Source organism: Elaeis guineensis, chromosome 10, assembly GCF_000442705.2.
Source record: "Elaeis guineensis isolate ETL-2024a chromosome 10, EG11, whole genome shotgun sequence".
Taxonomy (NCBI): Eukaryota; Viridiplantae; Streptophyta; class Magnoliopsida; order Arecales; family Arecaceae; genus Elaeis; species Elaeis guineensis.
In genome coordinates this window covers 1,332,529-1,350,813 of record NC_026002.2, presented here as the reverse complement: position 1 = coordinate 1,350,813, position 18,285 = coordinate 1,332,529, and the positions used below count along the sequence as shown (strand labels likewise).

Sequence of the window (18,285 nt, the reverse complement as noted above, 5' to 3'; positions counted from 1 at the left end):
GCTCCGCCCGGACTCCTACGGGAGCCGGGCTCCGCTCTCAATATCAATCGCTGGTAAGCTCAGTCCGGACTCCTATCAGAGCCGGACTTCACCCTTGACTTTGTTTGCAGCGCAGCTCCGCCCGGACTCCTACGGGAGCCAGGCTCCACCGACGACATCAGCGCAGCTCCGCCCGGACTCCTACGGGAGCCGGGCTCTACCGCCATCATCACAGCTCCGCCCGGACTCCTACGGGAGCCGGACTCCGCCGCCGACATCAGAACAGCTCCGCCCGGACTCCTACGGGAGCCGGGCTCCGCTCACGACGGCTCCGACCATTGCCGAGCTTCAATCGACAGATCCACGCCCCCTGACAGGCCCTCAAAACGGCCGCGACCCTGCTCCACCTCCTGTGGCGGACTCCACGCAGTATCATCATTCCCTGACAAGCCGCAGCAGCCATAGCCGCCCTGCTCCACTTCCTGTGGCGGACTCCGCACAGCTCCATTATCCCCCTGGCAGGCTACAGTAACGGCCACGAACCTGCTCCACCTCCTGCGACGGATACCATGCGATTCTCCTGACGACGGACGCTGCTCCACCCCTCATAACGGATTCCACGTGGCAAGTCGAGGTGATACCCACGTGTCTGCTCCATTATCTTTCGCAATCAATTCCCCTGACCATGGGCGGCCCACTACCAGGCAGTTACACACGTCGCCATCAGTCCGTTGCCTCCCCCGCCTATAAAAGGGGGGACTCAGATACGTTATTTTTTAAGCTCTTTTGTCTTATCTCAAAACTCTGCTAAATTCTCCGCTCGAGCACTCCATTCTTGTTGAGGCAGAGAACTGACTTGAGCGTCGGAGGGTCTTGCCGGAGCAACCCCACCTCCGATTTAGACTTCCCTTGCAGGTCCCGGCGGCGACCGCGGCTTCCTCAACTCCAGCTTCTCCGGCGCAGGCGGATTTTTGCACCAACAGGATTGGCGCTAGAGGAAGGGGCTGTGTCTTCGCGGCACCCTTGTTCTTGAAGGAGCGCTCAACGGAGCCACCTCCGGCCATCTCTCCGTCATCTACTCCTAATCCTCCCCGGCGAGATCGACACCCGATGCCTCCGCGCAGGGCGTCCACCCGGCGGTCCACGGCCTCCGCGGCCAGATCTCAGGCTCCGGCCTCCCCTCCCGTGTCTCAGCCAGCCCCTCCTCCCCCTCCGACGACGGCGGTCGGCACGGAGCAGTTTGACTTGCTGGCGCAGCAGGTCAAGGGCCTCGTCGAGGCCGTACAGGCGATGCAGCAGCAGCCGCCGCAGGCGTCAGCGCATCCGGAAGGGGCATCTCCGGAATGCCAGAACCCGACGGTGGGGCGGGCCACCTGGGCTAGCCGCCCCGTCCTTCCCGAGAAGGCGAATCCGAGGGTGGAGAGCCCTCAGTCGGACCACGGCTCCACCCCTGGGAGATCCCTGCCCCCGTTCTGCCAACGGACCCTCGAGACTCGAAGTCGAGAGGATTTCCTGGACCGGAGGCTCCAGGAGATGAACCGGCGGATCGAAGAACTCCGCCATGCGCCTCCCGCTTACGGTGAGGATATCTGCACTGACCCTCCCTTCTCCCAAATGATTATGCAGGAACCGATCCCGCCGAATTTCAAGCTCCCCCAGTTTGAAAGCTACGACGGGACGTCGGACCCGGTGGACCACCTGGAGGCCTTCCGAACAATGATGCTGCTTCATGGTGCCCCCGACGTCATCTTGTGCCAGGCTTTCCCGTCTACTTTGAAGGGAGCAGCAAGAAACTGGTACTCGGCACTGAAGCCGGGTACCATCTTCTCCTTCGACCAAATGAGCCACCAATTCGTGGCCCATTTTGTCAGCAGCCGACGTCCCCGGAAAGGTTCGGAGTCCCTCATCAACATCAAGCAGAGGGAAGGGGAGTCCATACGGGCCTACATCAACCGCTTCAACATCGCGGCGCTGGAGGTCCGGAACTTGGACCAGTCAGTGGCCATGGCCGTCCTGAAAGGTGGCCTTCAGAAGAATGATCTCTTGTACTCCCTGGAGAAGAAGTACCCCAGGGATTTCGCTGATCTGCTGGCTCGGGCTGAAGGATACGCCCGAGCGGAAGAGGCCTTCAAAATGAAGGATGAAGAGACTGCAAGGGAGCGCCAGGTGGGAGATTCTGGCAAGCCCGCAGTTGAGAAGAGGCCAAGGGAAGCCCGGCCTCGCTCCCGATCCCCTCCTGGGCACAAGCGCGCCCATACTCCACCCCGGGCACGCAGGCAGAGAAGCCCGGACAACAGGTTTCGGCGGGGTTCCCCGCCAGGGAAGTTCCGCAGCTATGCCCCCCTCAACGCCTCGAAGGCCCAGGTACTGATGGAGGTCAGGGAGCTGATCCCTAGGCCGGAGAGGATGCGCACGTACCCCGGGAAGCGCAACCCCAACAAGTTCTGCCTCTACCACCGCGACCACGGCCACGACACCGAAGAGTGCATCCAGCTCCAGGACGAGATCGAGGAGCTCATCCGGCGAGGTCGGCTCGACAGATTCATCCGCCGCAGGCCTGAGGGTAGAGGAGACCGGCCAAGAGCCCTCCCACCGCCCGAACCGCAGAAGAGGGAGGAGCAGCCCGGGGACCGGCCTCCTATCGGGACCATCGACTCCATCGCCGGAGGGCCTCAAGGAGGAGCGGGAGAACTGTAAATGTATTGCCTACTGTTTCGTTTTGAATCTACTTTTCTTTCTAGCTAACGCACTCTCCTGCTTAACGCGGATGTATTATGACTGGATATGACCTCTCCAAAAAACAACGGCCGTGTCAGGAACAGGAGGAGAACCTCGTCCTGACATGAGCAAAGTCAAAGGCCCGATTCTTTTAGACCGGATGGGGGGAGAGGCCTTACAACGCCCTAATGTGCCCCCACAGTCCTGTTAGGGACAGGAGGAAAACCTCGCCCTAACTTGAGCAAAGTCAAAGGCCCGGTTCTTTTAGACCGAATGGGGGGAGAGGCCTTACAACGCCCTAATGTGCCCCCACAGCCCTGTTAGGGACAGGAGAAAAACCTCGCCCTAACTTGAGCAAAGTCGAAGGCCCGGTTCTTTTAGACCGGATGGGGGGAGAGGCCTTGCAACGCCCTAATGTGCCCCCATAGCCATGTCAGGAACAGGAGGAGAACCTCGTCCTGACATGAGCAAAGTTGAAGGCCCGGTTCTTTTAGACCGGAGGGGGGAGAGGCCTTACAACGCCCTAACGCACCCCCACAAGCCAGGCTGATGACGAGAACCTCGCCACCGGCTCAAGCGAAATGGAAGATCCGGACTCCTACGGGAGCCGGGTTCCACCGCAAAGGTAGGCTTCACCCGGACTCCTACGGGAGCCGGGTTCCACCGCCAAGGTAAAGCTTCACCCGGACTCCTACGGGAGCCGGGTTCCGCCACCAAGGTAAAGCTTCACCCGGACTCCTACGGGAGCCGGGTTCCGCCGCCAAGGTAAAGCTTCACCCGGACTCCTACGGGAGCCGGTTCGCCGCCAGGTAAAGCTTCACCCGGACTCCTACGGGAGCCGGGTTCCGCCGCCAAGGTAAAGCTTCACCCGGACTCCTACGGGAGCCGGGTTCCGCCGCCAGGTAAAGCTTCACCCGGACTCCTACGGGAGCCGGGTTCCGCCGCCAAGGTAAAGCTTCACCCGGACTCCTACGGGAGCCGGGTTCCGCCGCCAAGGTAAAGCTTCACCCGGACTCCTACGGGAGCCGGGTTCCGCCGCCAGGTAAAGCTTCACCCGGACTCCTACGGGAGCCGGGTTCCGCCGCCAAGGTAAAGCTTCACCCGGACTCCTACGGGAGCCGGGTTCCGCCGTCAGGTAAAGCTTCACCCGGACTCCTACGGGAGCCGGGTTCCGCCGCCAAGGTAAAGCTTCACCCGGACTCCTACGGGAACCGGGTTCCGCCGCCAGGTAAAGCTTCACCCGGACTCCTACGGGAGCCGGGTTCCGCCCCCAAGAAAGACTTCGCCCGGGCTCCTAAGAAAGCCGGGCTCCATCCGCCACTTCGCCAGCAAGGGTTAAAAACGATGGCGAGGCTCAGCCACATGACGAGATCGGATGGAAGGGAAGAGCCCTTTCCCACGGCGACCTCTAAGCCAAACAGGCCAAACAACGAGAAAGGGTCAACGAACGACAATATTAGTGCTACGCGCGGACAAGGTAACACAAAATGCCTTTTTCTCATTTCCGATATATGTGCTACAGGGCCAGGACGGCCAGAAAAAGAGGGACAAAACGACAAGAAAAGAAAAGGGGGGCAGCTACAAAAAGGGGGTGACTACTAAAGAACTCTAAGGAGGTCCTGCTCCCTCTAACATAGGATGATCATCTCCATCCCCCGACCAGGACTGCCTCAGGGTCTCCACCATTTCCTCTAGTTCTTCCTTCTTTTGCAGCATATCCTGGAGCGCCTGACGAAGTCGCCGACTCTCAGCCTCCGCTTCTCGATGCCACTTCCGCAAAACTTCGGACTCCGCCTCTGCGTCCGCGACGGCCTTCCGCTCAAGTCCCAGTTGAATTTTTACTTATTGAAGCTCGGCCGTCTTCTCCCCAAGTGAGACAGAGATCCCCTCGACGGTGCCTCTCAAGGCTCGAAGCTCTTCGGTGTCTTAGGCGTTCGTAAGCTGCGCCCTGGTAACCAGCTGCTTCTGAAGACGAACGACCTCGTCCGCCGCCTGCCGAAATCTCCTCTTGTGCTCTTCCACTTGCCGGCGCCAGCTAGCCCGCTGCACGTCGTGGCTCATTTCGGCGTCTTGAAGCTGCTTCTGGAGGTCGGAGACCCTCTGCGACCATTTTTGGGCATCGTCAGCCCGCACTAGGGTCCGGGATGAGTTTCCTTCCAGCTGGCCAATCCTCCTCTGCGCAGCTGAAAGCTCCATCTTAAGGGTGCTGATCCTGGCTTCTTGAGCCCAAGTTCGGTCACTGGCGCTCTTCTTACATTCCTCAAGCTCTTTTGTGAAGCTCGCCTTCCTCCGACTGTAATCCATGATCGCCTTCACTTGAATACTCCTGAAGTGGGCGGCCTCGGCAGCGGCCTCGGAGTAGCATTTTTTCGCCTGACGGAGCTCGCCTTCCGACTTCTTCAGCTTCCTTGTCAAGTGGAGGACCTCCTTTTTCAACCGTCGGATAGTGGACTTCAGCGGGACCCCCAGGGGCAAGGGGAGTGCTTCAGCGAGACACTGCCATCGGAAGAGGCAAGCGTCAAAGACCGATTCGTTACAAGAAGAAGGGCCGGAAAGAAGGAGCAGAGGGAGGAAAAAATCATCCACAAAAAGAAATTCGGCTTTATTAATTGATCTTGAAGACAAATGAAAAGGAAGCATGACAACAAAAGAAAGATACAAGGTCGGAGGTCTCAGACCTCGGGAGCGGGGGGTGGAGAGTTCGGCGCGGGGGGTGCAACTGCTGTGGCGGCGGGCGAAGGGCCGGCCTCGTCGTCGGACTCCTCCAAGAATTCGAGGCCAAGATCGGGATATCTGCTGGCCACCTTCTCCCGGCAAAGCTCAAACCCTTTGGTAAATGCCTCCAGGCCGAACTGGACGTTCAGCTCCCTCATCTCCGCGGAGGCCTTGAACTCCTCCACCGCAAGGGTCCTGGCCTCCGAGACCAGAACCGGAGTTTGCTCGGCCAGATGGGCAACCTCGGCCTCCGCCTTCCTCACCGACTCCTCCAAGCTCCGTCTCTCCACCTCCCGGGCTTGTCTCTCCTCCTCCCGGGCTTGTCTTTCCTCTTCCCGGTCCTGTCTCTCTCTCTCCAGGGCCTCCCGGAGGGCGGCCACCTCGGCCGTCTTCGCTTGAAGATGGGCAGCCTCGTCCCGGCAGCGCTCCTCCGCTCGGAGAAGGTCCCTTCTCGCGCGGCCCGACGCCTCGACGTAGGCGAAGAGCTGGTGCCCGATCTGCAAGGACGGATAGAGAATTACAACAAAGACCGAACAACCATGCAAATAAATATCCGCTTACCTCAAGAAAGGATCCCAGAGTATCCCAGGCCCGCTGCTCGGGATCGGCATGGTCGATCCTCTCCACGACATCGGGCAGAATGCAGCCGTCGAGCAGCCGCCTGATCAGAGCCTTGTCGTTGAAGGGGTTCTCCGATCCCCCCTCGGAGCAGACGGACTCGTCCGCGGCAGTTCGGTGGCCGCTCGCCCTGCGGGCCATCGATTTCCTTCTCTTCCCCACGGCGGGCGCCTCCGCGGGGCGGACCTCCGGAATGAGGACCTCGGTCGGTGGGCTCTTTGGGGGAGCCCGGGGGACCACTGGTTCGGCATCCGAAGGAATGTCGATGGCCGGGGCCGCCTGGACGGGTGCGACCAAGCTCGTCTCTCCCACCTTGGCCCTCTTCGCTGAGCCGGAGGTCGTCGCGCCCTTCCTCTTCTGGGCTCTCATGGACTTGGCGAGCATCCGCGTGGCTTCGGCGTCCATTGCTAAAGAAAAAGGAGGGGGGGAGAGAAGAAGAAGAAAAAGAAGCAACATCGATCAGTCCGGAGTCAAAAAAAAAAAAAAAAAAAAGAGAGAGAAGAGAAAGAAGAGAGAGAAAAGGAAGAGGAGAGAAAAAATAAACAAAAAGAAGGCGAGAAAAGATAAATACTTGCTGGATCCTGGGGGCTCAGGCCGATGTTGAAAAGAAGCTGCTCCCTCAGAAGGTTAGGAAGGGAAGGAGCGGGGTAACTCAGAAGCTTCTGGGCGGCCTGGAGGTCGTCCTCTCCCAGGTTGGGAGCCCGGCGGACGGAATCCCTCAGAGCCCCCCAACGGGGCAGACCTAGTTCTAAGGTCGGGCAGTAGACAAAGAAGAATTTCTCCTTCCAGTTGTGAATCGAAGAAGGGGCGCCCTTCAGCAACCCCTTCTTACCGAACTGGGGGGAGAAGTACCACCAGTCCTTCGCTGAAGGATGGCGTTTGAAGGTGTAGAAATGTCTGAATAAGGAGAGGGATGGCTGGACCTCGGCTATATGGCAGAGAGAGAGAAATCCTATCAAAAACCTAAAGGAATTCGGGGCAACAGAAGCAAGTGAAATATCTAAAAAGCGAAAGAAGGCGGCGACGAAGTTTGGGAGCGGAAGCCGAAGCCCGGCACGAAAGGCCTCCTGGTACAGGCAAAAGCGGCCGGGAGGGGGAGCGCTGGCCCTATCAGAGGGGCCAGGAAGCTCCAGGTCGTACTCCGCAGGGACCCCGTATCGAGCCCTTATCAGGAGAAGTTCGTCCGGAGTCGACGAACACGAAATGGCGCCCGGCGCCAGGGGCGGCTCAACATCTTTGGAGGCCTAAAGCTAAAAATGAAGGCTGGCCGCCGGCCCGGCGCACCAAGCGGGGCGGAGGGGGAGTGCCGAAAAACAAAAAAAAAGAAGAAACTTACCGGTGGTGGTCCTGGACGGCTGACGGCTGTGCCCGTCGGCGACGGAATGATCGTCGAGGTAGTCGACGATGTCATCGAGCCACTGGACGGCGAGGCCGCAGTTGTCACCGTCGGAGAAGAAGCGGAGAGCCTCCTCGAGGCGCTTGAGGACGGAGAGGTAGCCCGGGAGCCGGGGAGGTCGGCGTCGGGGTCGGAGAGGAGGGGCCGCAGCAGCCGCTCGAGGCCGTGGACGGCGTCATTGCGTCAAACACCTTGAGAACGGCGGCAGCGGGGCTGACGGCGCGGTCGATATGGCCGCCGACGGCAGCGAGGGCGTCGCGGTGGGCGCGGATCGGGCGGACGGAGGCCTCGAGGGAGGGGAGGCGCTGGTGGATCTCGTCGAGGCGGGGGCCGACGCGGGGCCAGCGCTGCCGAGTGCCGACAGGCGGCCGGAGGCGGAGCCGCGGTCCCGCGGAGACATGGAGGCGGAGCCGCGGAGCGCCGGAGGCCTGGAGGGTGGCTCAGGCGAGACCAGGACGCCGGAGGCGGAGGCGGGGGGCCTCCTGGGGGCGGGGGCCTAAGGCAAGGGCTTCGGTGGCCTTGCCCTTCAGCCGCCCCTGCCCGGCGCGAAAACCGGGCGAGGCCCTGCCCCGAGCGCGGGTTCATCCGCGGAAACGGAGGCCTGGGGGTTCGAAGCAGAAGAACTCCCAGAACTTACGGGGACAGAAGATTCAGAAGATATTTTTTCTCGGGGGAAAACCTAAAGGGCCCTAGAAAGGCAAATCGAGAGGGGAACGAAATGCCAAAGGTCAACCCGGAGGAAGACACGAAGAGAATGAAAAGACGAAAGATCCCTAGGCGGTGAAAAGAAGGTGGGCACTAACCTATCTTGCTCTGAGGACCCGGGGGGCGAGAGACGGAAGGCGCCTATGGCTCGAAAGGGCGTTCGCGAGAGCAGACTCTCGGGGAGATGACAGACGCCAGCGAAGATCAAAAATGGAGTAGGACGCCTGAAGGGGGGAGGACGGGTTTAAATAGACCCTGGGATCCGGCGCCATAATGATCTCGAATCCCCCCAGGCCAGTCCGCGCTCGACACGTGTCCCACTCCCCGCGGCAGACGACTAAAGGCGGCTGGCGGTTGGCAGGGCCATAATTGCGCCGTACCTAGGACAGCGTACCTGCGGGGTCTTCGAAGCGTCCCCTCGTACCGCCCCAATTCGAAAAGACTCCGGCACGCGCTCATTTAATGCCAAAATATCTGGGAGCGGCAGGGCGCGGGATTCGAAGGGACGATTCCGGCTGTACTTCTGTGTACTTCCTTCATTTGAAATTCAAAACTCGGATGTAGGGGGACTGGTGTTGGGTATAAAATACCCACAGCCGGACCCCACGACGGAACCGCCATCAGCAAACGCGACTCCGCCCGGACTCCTACAGGAGCCGGGCTCCACCGACGACATCAGCACAGCTCCGCCCGGACTCCTACGGGAGCCGGGCTCCACCGCCATCAGCAAGTGCAGCTCCGTCCGGACTCCTACGGGAGCCGGGCTTCACCGCCATCAGCAAGCGCTGCTCCGCCCGGACCCCTACGGGAGTCGGGCTCCGTCGCCAACATCAAAACAGCTCCGCCCGGACTCCTACGGGAGCCGGGCTCCGCTCTCAATATCAATCGCTGGTAAGCTCAATCCGGACTCCTATCAGAGCCGGACTTCACCCTTGACTTTGTTTGCAGCGCAGCTCCGCCCGGACTCCTACGGGAGCCGGGCTCCACCGACGATATCAGCACAGCTCCGCCCGGACTCCTACGGGAGCCGGGCTCCACCGCCATCAGCAAGTGCAGCTCCGCCCGGACTCCTACGGGAGCCGGGCTTCACCGCCATCAGCAAGCGCTGCTCCGCCCGGACCCCTACGGGAGCCGGGCTCCGCCGCCAACATCAAAACAGCTCCGCCCGGACTCCTACGGGAGCCGGGCTCCGCTCTCAATATCAATCGCTGGTAAGCTCAGTCCGGACTCCTATCAGAGCCGGACTTCACCCTTGACTTTGTTTGCAGCGCAGCTCCGCCCGGACTCCTACGGGAGCCAGGCTCCACCGACGACATCAGCGCAGCTCCGCCCGGACTCCTACGGGAGCCGGGCTCTGCCGCCATCATCACAGCTCCGCCCGAACTCCTACGGGAGCCAGACTCCGCCGCCGACATCAGAACAGCTCCGCCCGGACTCCTACGGGAGCCGGGCTCCGCTCACGACGGCTCCGACCATTGTCGAGCTTCAATCGACAGATCCACGCCCCCTGACAGGCCCTCAAAACGGCCGCGACCCTGCTCCACCTCCTGTGGCGGACTCCACGCAGTATCATCATTCCCTGACAAGCCGCAGCAGCCATAGCCGCCCTGCTCCACTTCCTGTGGCGGACTCCGCACAGCTCCATTATCCCCCTGGCAGGCCACAGTAACGGCCACGAACCTGCTCCACCTCCTGCGACGGATACCATGCGATTCTCCTGACGACGGACGCTGCTCCACCCCTCATAACGGATTCCACGTGGCAAGTCGAGGTGATACCCACGTGTCTGCTCCATTATCTTTCGCAATCAATTCCCCTGACCATGGGCGGCCCACTACCAGGCAGTTACACACGTCGCCATCAGTCCGTTGCCTCCCCCGCCTATAAAAGGGGGGACTCAGATACGTTATTTTTTAAGCTCTTTTGCCTTATCTCAAAACTCTGCTAAATTCTCCGCTCGAGCACTCCATTCTTGTTGAGGCAGAGAACTGACTTGAGCGTCGGAGGGTCTTGCCGGAGCAACCCCACCTCCGGTTTAGACTTCCCTTGCAGGTCCCGGCGGCGACCGCGGCTTCCTCAACTCCAGCTTCTCCGGCGCAGGCGGATTTTTGCACCAACAACAACAATTGATTATTTTTGTCTGTTTTGTTTCTAAGCCCCCTGTTCACTTATGTACAAATTATTTCTAATTATAATATATTGTAGTTATTAATGTACGCTAGGATTCTCTTTATTTGAATCAAAAATCGTATCATAAGACAATAAGCTATAAGCATCTCCTATATATATGGCAACTCCAATCTCTTATATTATAATTACAAGTTATAATTATCCAACCCAATCAATCTTAACTATCCGATCCGATCTGCCACAACCCATCCCATCTACTTTACTCAAACTAATCCGACCCAAGATAGGTATGGGGCGAGCATAGGTATAAGATTTTAAATCATAAGATGGATATGGCTACATGCCGATCCAACCCATATCCAACTAGTTGCCATCCCTAACCGTCAAACCTAGTTTGAACTAATTATGTTTGCATGCCTACCCAATCTCATTTTGCTACAAAACAAACCTAATTTCAAGCGGAACACAAGTTGCTTATAAACAGCTCACTCATTTAGTACTAAACCACCTTAGGTTCAAAAACTTCATTGCATCTTCTGTATGACCCTAATTGTAATGTTTCCAACTTTGATGGATTATTTTTTGACTCATCTTGCCGACCAATTAGTTAAATAAGGCCCACAAGTGTTAACACGACTATAATTAAGTTTTGCTTTACACTCCCGTATGATTAAAGATGCTTCGGTTTTGTTTTTAATTAAAAAAGAAAAACAAGGTTATACATGAGCATAATTTAATTGATATCATTTCAGGAAAAAAAATGGTCAAGTTGCAGTGAAGGCTTGGAATTGTACTAAGATGAGAGCTCGAGGAAAATATGGAAGAGTGATTTATATAAGAGTTTAATATGATATCAAATCTTTTAGAAATTAAGGGCATGTTTGGTTATGGAGAGTTGGACTCTAGAATAAGAATGGAAATGGACGACTCTCACTCCAGCCATTTGGTTAATGAAATTCCATTCTCATTCCAATACTTACAGGGATTGGGGGGAGAGGTGGGGATGCTGTGGGCAGGGAGGGATTCCCTAATCCCTTAAAATCCAATCCTTACATCCTCTGGATTTAACTTCCATTCCAATCATTTTTTATTCTGATTCAATTGTATGAACCACGCACACCTAATTGAATTACAGCAATCTAAAGAACAAGTTTAATAGCAACCATGATTCATTTGGCAGATAACGACTGATGTTAAAAATAAGAATGCAAATGAGTCGAGTTGCTCGCGAGCTACTCGAGGCCGACTCGAGTTTGAGCTCGACTTAACTCTATTATTATTGAGCTCAAGTAGTCAAATCGAACTCAAGTAGCTTTCAAGTCGAGCTCGAGTAGTAGGATACTCGACTTGAAAACTCGCAAACCTACTGAAATTTATATTTTTTTAATAATATTATTTTTATTTATAATATATATATATATATATATATATATATATATATATATATATATATATATATATTATTAGTAGGCTAAAGCTCGATTTCGAGTTTGAACTCGAATTCAAATATGACTCGATTGATATTTGAATCGAGTCGATATCAAATTTTGCCTATTTTTATTATACCGAACTTGAGCTTGGAATATTAAAGCTCGATCGATCATGAGCCGAATTTCGAATTCGAATATTTTGAGTTGAGTCGAGAACGAGCTTCCAGCTACTCGACTCGGCTTGATTGCACCTCTAGTTAAAAATCTCAACTCAGAAATAGCATACAACCATCCTAAACCAACTCTGTGGTTGATTCGTGTTCTTCAGATAATTAATCCACAGATAGTAAGTACATGAAATAAGGTCACTGAAGACATCTTCTGAAACCACATGTAAATCAGATCAAGACCATCCATATTTACCATATCAGTATGCTAGACTCCAGCAATAGAGACATGACAATAAAGTATTTGTCTCCTTAAAGATAGTCATCAAGTTGGGAAAGCATGAAGAAAGAACAAAACTTATATTCCATAGTTTCATGGGTTACCCAATATCGTTCTACATAATTGGAAGAACCACAAATTAAAAGAGAAAAATTGATAAACTACTATACAATACACAGGACCAAAAATGGTCATTACAGTATGACAAAGTTTTCATTAAAAAAGGGCATTAAATGGATTATAGTTACCTTTATAAATTATTTTAACATTACACGAAAAAAATCTTCTTAAATGGTTCTATCACATTGAATAAATCATTTATTACAAGACTAGGTTATGAATGAGATTAAAGTGGGAAGATTTTCTAGCAACAATGTAAGTGTACCTCCAAGAAGAAAGATGAAAGCAAAAGCAACCAGTATCTTTCCAATGTATTGAAAATTGATGGCTGGTCTTGTATCACTATCAGTCTTCTTCCTGGACTGAAGGTCAGATGATTTCTGCAAAAGGACATTCTACAGACATTAGACCTTTGCAGCAAATATCAACTGCACCAATTCAAATCATTTGAACCTCAAAGAAGAAAAAGAAAGAAACACATAAAAGTGAGAACAGAAATATTATCTTCGAGCCATGAAACAACCAGCAAAAGTACAACTATGATGCTTTTTGCAACCATGTAAAGAATGAAGGTTGTCTCCTTCTAAGCTTGAATACCACTGTTCATCAGAGTTATCATGTCAAAATTTTCCACAGCATCTTTTGTAGTCCATTTTACAGAGGACTCAAGCAGTTCGTCTTCATGCAAAATTTACATTAATTCAGAAAACGACCTCTTATTTTAGGGAGTGTCAGCTGATGCATGCTTTGATCTATCATATAATGATGGCACAGCCTAAGCCAGTCCACACAAAATTTCCTGGCATGGGATAAGCTAGCTGTCATCTAGTTGGAGTTGAGATTTTCCAATTCATCCTTAATGGGGAACTGCAATCTTTTCTAGAAGGTTACTTACAGTACTCATTTTCGGGAATTGGTGATCTGTTGCTTATTTCTCCTTTTCACATTTTCTTCTCCAATATCCAGCCATAGCATACACTCCTTAATAGCAAACCATAGTATGGAAATAGCCTCATGATTCTTATCAAATCTTGAACATTCAAATGGCATCTTAAGTGCCTTCAGGTTAAGTTTGAAAATTAATTCCAATAAAACACACAATGAGATCTATATTAGTGTTAACTATATGTCCCTCATTACATGAAATGTCCTTTCTATTATTAAAAAGCGCTCACAATCTATAACAAAATCACAGATAATGTAACAAAGGTCCGAATAAAACTGATAACTGAGCAAAAAATGTACTCATTTTGGGTATGTTTTTGATTAATAATCCCTTGCTCTTAGATTTCCTAGTCATAAGTGTTTGCTTCAATTCAAAGTTCTAAAGACTAGATAGTTTGCTAGATATACCATTTATAAAATCTAATCAACAGAAAAACATATCACCATGTAATATTAATTAAAAGTGCAAAACACCAGGTAAATTAGCCATACCAATGAACTATAAAAGAATCCAATGATTGGAGTCCCCAAATCTACACCACTTGACCTTTGTAAAAGCCATGTGGTTTCTCACAGTGTATAATTTGACAACGACCGAAAATTAGGAGTTACTTACCATTTTCTCAGGAAATGACTTGGATGTCTGCTGCTGCATTTGTGTTGCTTCCTCATATCCTAAATTTACAAAGTCAAGACTTTAAAATGGACATGCCAATTCCAAATTCAATCAACAATTAAACCACAGAATATGCACCTGATTCTGTATATCTCATTTAAATATACCTTCATCGGTAACTGTCTGCAACTTCCAATCTTTGCCATAGTTAACAAGAACTGCATTAGGACCAAAACTCACAGGTTCTTCTCCTCTTTAACTGCTTCAATGTACAAGGCTGCTGGAAGACCAATACCCAACTTACGGTTTATCAAATGCAATGCAAATCCAGCTTCTGTTCCAGCTGCAAAGCGTCTAACTTTACTGGAGCTCATGCAAGTAACCTCGAGAAACTGCCACAAAAAGTTAGTAACCTATCTTCAGCATTTTTATGAAGCAGATTTCAAGCAAAAATTTAATTTTGAGGAAAAAAATTACACAAAGGATACATACCAGAAACGTTTAGCTTAAAACAGACATTAAAAGAAGATAAAGATGATAGCATGCTTGCAATATTACCAACAGGTCAATCCATAATTATCATTCCATATTCAGGGCATGGGTTGTTAATTAATTTGGTGATGCCAAAAATGTTAACATCAAAATATCTCTAAGCCAATCAGCCTTATGTTAGCTGGTGTTGGCAACCCTTTCCACTTGGGAAAGGTCAAGGTTTCGAACGCTAGGGGTGGCACCCCTACTGTACTTCTCAAAAATCGTTGATATATATTTGAGCTCAAACAAAACAATGGAAATGTTTGGTTGTCTGCTCATGGTATATTTATAATGAACCTACAATTACTGAAACAAGTCATAAAACTGGGGAGAAAATGAATTTAAAGAACAGGTGGATAGGAGGGAGGTGTGTTTAGCTATAGTTTGTTTGCTTGGTTTGAGTTTCTGTCCATGTTAGAGATTTGCAAGTTGTACCTTTCAAAGCTCATAACTCTTTCAATTTTGTTTGATATAAATCAAAATAAATACCAAAATTCATACAGCATTTGATTCAACGTTCAAAAAAGAGAAATTTCAATAGGAAAAAACTTCAAGATAGCACAAATTACATCAAAATTAACCATCACAAGTGAAAATATTGGAATCATATGATAGTTAAGATTTTCAAGAAAATAACTGCTAGGAGATTTAGCAACCACGTGTATTCTAAAGAAGTCATTCATTACTTTTCTTTACTAAGACAACATCAAGAATTGAAGTTTTTCCTTTTACTAGCACATAACTTGCCAGAGGACGGTTTCTCAGTTAAGCCTGTTTTGAAGAATAATTAATCAAAAGTTTTTAAATTTCATGGGACGGAGCTGTCCTGATTTTTCTATGGAACGAACGTGCCGCCATCCCGTCCTATCCTGACACGCTGGACAGAGAATGTCCCAAGAATCTCGATCGGGATGCTGGGACGATGGCGGATGGTCCAGTCCGACACAAAGAGTGGTAACCTCTCCTGGTGTCCTGTAGGACGTCCTGCCGAGATCTGAATCCTTGTAACTAATTAATTTCTATTATGTCTCCAAAGGAAAAATTAGTGGGAAGAAATAGTCAGCATAACAGATGAATTCCCAAAAGTCACTATAGAGAGAAGAAACTTGAAATTTTGGCCTTCTACTATCATAAAACCGTACTCGACTGAACAATTAAAAGTTTCTCATCGGAGCCATCAAGTCTTATCAACATCCCTGAGAGCCAGCAATTCCAACGGAGGGACCAAAGTCTAAGCCCTAGCGTAGATAACCCAGAAGCAAAAGCTATAGTCTTATTAGCAAGTAAAAGATAATCGAACAAAAGACATCAAACCCTGAGAAGAGGGAAGAGATTTCCTTACCTCCTTTATTTCCGATCCATCCGGATCATCCAGTCGGCTGGCTTCCTTCTCTGCCGATATCGTGAGCTCCTCAATCTTCCTCAGTTCAGCCGTCTCGGCCTCCACTCCACTGCTGCCGCTGCTGGTGGTGGTCGGCGGCGGAGAGAGAGCGGTTTCCTCCTCATCCGCCCAGAATTTCTTCTCCTCCACCTTCTTCTCCGCCACCGGCTGGTAGCCGGTGCCATTATCCGCCATGGGGGAAGGCAAAACAAAAAGGAAAATAGAGTTCGCCCGGTAGAGAAGAGAGAGGTTAAATATGCGTCAACTCAAGCGGGTTTTTTTAAAGTCCAACAAAATTTTACGTAACCAAACTCCATCCGACCCATTTGCCCGTTTACGTAAGATGAAGGAGATTTGTTGAGGGATACCTCTTAATTTGTATCGGTATCAGGTTAACCTATTTGCCCGACCAAGACTATCTCTAGTTTGGGCCGAGATCTCGTATTATCCTCCTAAAATGATTTGGGTTTAGATTGAAAAGTTTTGATTTGATTTTTTTTTTTAGCACAAGAGAGGTTTTAGGTGTACATGGGAATTAGATTGCAATCGAGCTAAAATAAATCAAATAATTAAAAGTTGGAGTTTGACTTGATTCAAAAACTCAGACTCAAAATTTGATTCGAATTCGATCGGATCTTAATATCTCAAATTTGAACTTGACTTGATAAAAAAAAATAATATTCGAGACCGGCTCAAATATCGATCGAGATATATTTGAATTCGAATTCAAACTTTAATCTATTAATATTATATATATTAATTAAATATTTATATAAAAATAATATTATTAAAAATATATATATTTTTGAATAAACCTGCAAGCTTTCAAGTCAAAAATTTTCTACTTGAAGTAGACTCAAAAAATTACTTGAATTACTCCAATTCAACTTAAGCTCAATAATAGTCAAGCCAATTTAAGCTTGGACTCGAGACGAGTAGCTGCAACTCAATTTGTTTATATCCCTAAATGGCTACAAAAAAGAGAGATGCATAGTTACATCAAGAAACTACAATGAGTCCAAACAACATTAACAGATCACCTAACTAAAGCATCGCAAATGATGGGAAATCCCAGCCATGTCTGCCTGCAAGATGAACCACAATTCAGAAGGGATACAGTCAGTCTAATGGATGATAAAATTGCCATGACTAAGTTTGGGAAATAAGCCAGTCAGTAGCCCGGTCCCCTGCTTATTAATGTGGAAAGCCTTGAAAAGAACGAAGCAGAGATCTCCAGCTCGAGAACTCCTTCAACAAAGAGTTGTTATCGGACCTGCAAATGTGGGAATTTGACAATCAATAGATAATGGTAACTAAATCACCCTCAACCCATATTTTCGTTGCATTAAAGACATTGAAAGCACAATGATCCCCATCCATGCACCTGCAAGTTTTACATAAGGTACTGAATAGAGAGGGACTGATGTACCCCTGCCCAAATGAGGCAATTTGATTTGAAGTTAAGGTTGAATAGACTCGCATGCTTTCGAGCGGAGTATTTTGCTATTGAGCTCCATTCAAAAAACTATTCACATTACTCGAGCTTAATACTAACTGACTCGATCCGTTTGAATAACGCACAAATAATTTGACTGAATTACACTCATAACGAGAACAAGAAAGAAGATGTATCATTACACTAAGAAACTACAATGGGCCCAAACAACATTAGCAGATCATTCAACTAAAACATCACAAATGATGGGAAATCCCAGCCATGTCTGCTTGCAAGATGAACCACAATGCGAAGGGGTATAGTCAGTCCTATAGATGATAAAATTGCCATGAAAATCTTCAACAGCCCGATTCCTTGCTTGCTTAATGTGAGAACCCGAAAAGTATGAAACAGAGATCTCCAGTCCAACAAGTTTTTGATGCTAGGGTTAAAGGTTCGGCAACCCATTCTTGGCCTAATTTTTCATAACAAGGGCAACAAACCAACTCAGCTCATTCTTAGCCCTTTCTTTTTTTATCTTTTTACTCTGATCTAACTTGTTTTCCGAAATATTCAACCTAAATCATCCCAAATCTAACTCACATTTTAAAGCTTGTCGGGATAATCCAACAAGATTCGGGTTGAAATTTTTGGAGACCAATAAGTCCGGTTAGGATTTATGTTGGAACTTCGTCAGACCTTTAAAAAACTCGAGCTGGATTTTCCCAAAAAAAAAAAAAAACTCGAGCTGGATACATTGACAGGTTCAATTTATTTAGAAATATCCAAAGACTTTCGTATTTTATGGAATGCCAAGCCAACTTTTTTTAATTACTCCCGGACCAATCCAACTTGATTGGTTCGGTAAAATTGTTTGGCTTGGACTTAGATCTCTAGTTTTACAATTGGGTTGGGTGTCACCACTTTATAGTTATCAACCGACGATTTAGGCGGCTTGCGTTAAACCAAAGAAGAGGCGAGATATATATATATATATATATAGCTCTATTTTTTAATTCCAATGTCTCTCTCTTACTCTGCCCGTGCGATTTTTATAATTCTGAGGGTTGGGTCTATAAAAGCCCAACCCAAGTATATCGAGTTGTCTCTCCTTAG

General features: G+C 49.9%; 1 non-coding gene across 1 annotated transcript; it reads right to left on the bottom strand.

The window, feature by feature from the left end:
- Nucleotides 1-12,201: 12,201 nt before the first annotated feature.
- LOC105053259 (uncharacterized) lies at nucleotides 12,202-15,979 on the bottom strand. Its single transcript, XR_012135067.1, has 4 exons — nucleotides 15,696-15,979; nucleotides 13,987-14,211; nucleotides 13,820-13,878; nucleotides 12,202-12,638 (listed from the first exon to the last, which is right to left on the bottom strand). It is a non-coding gene; the product is annotated as an uncharacterized protein (transcript).
- Nucleotides 15,980-18,285: the final 2,306 nt, after the last annotated feature.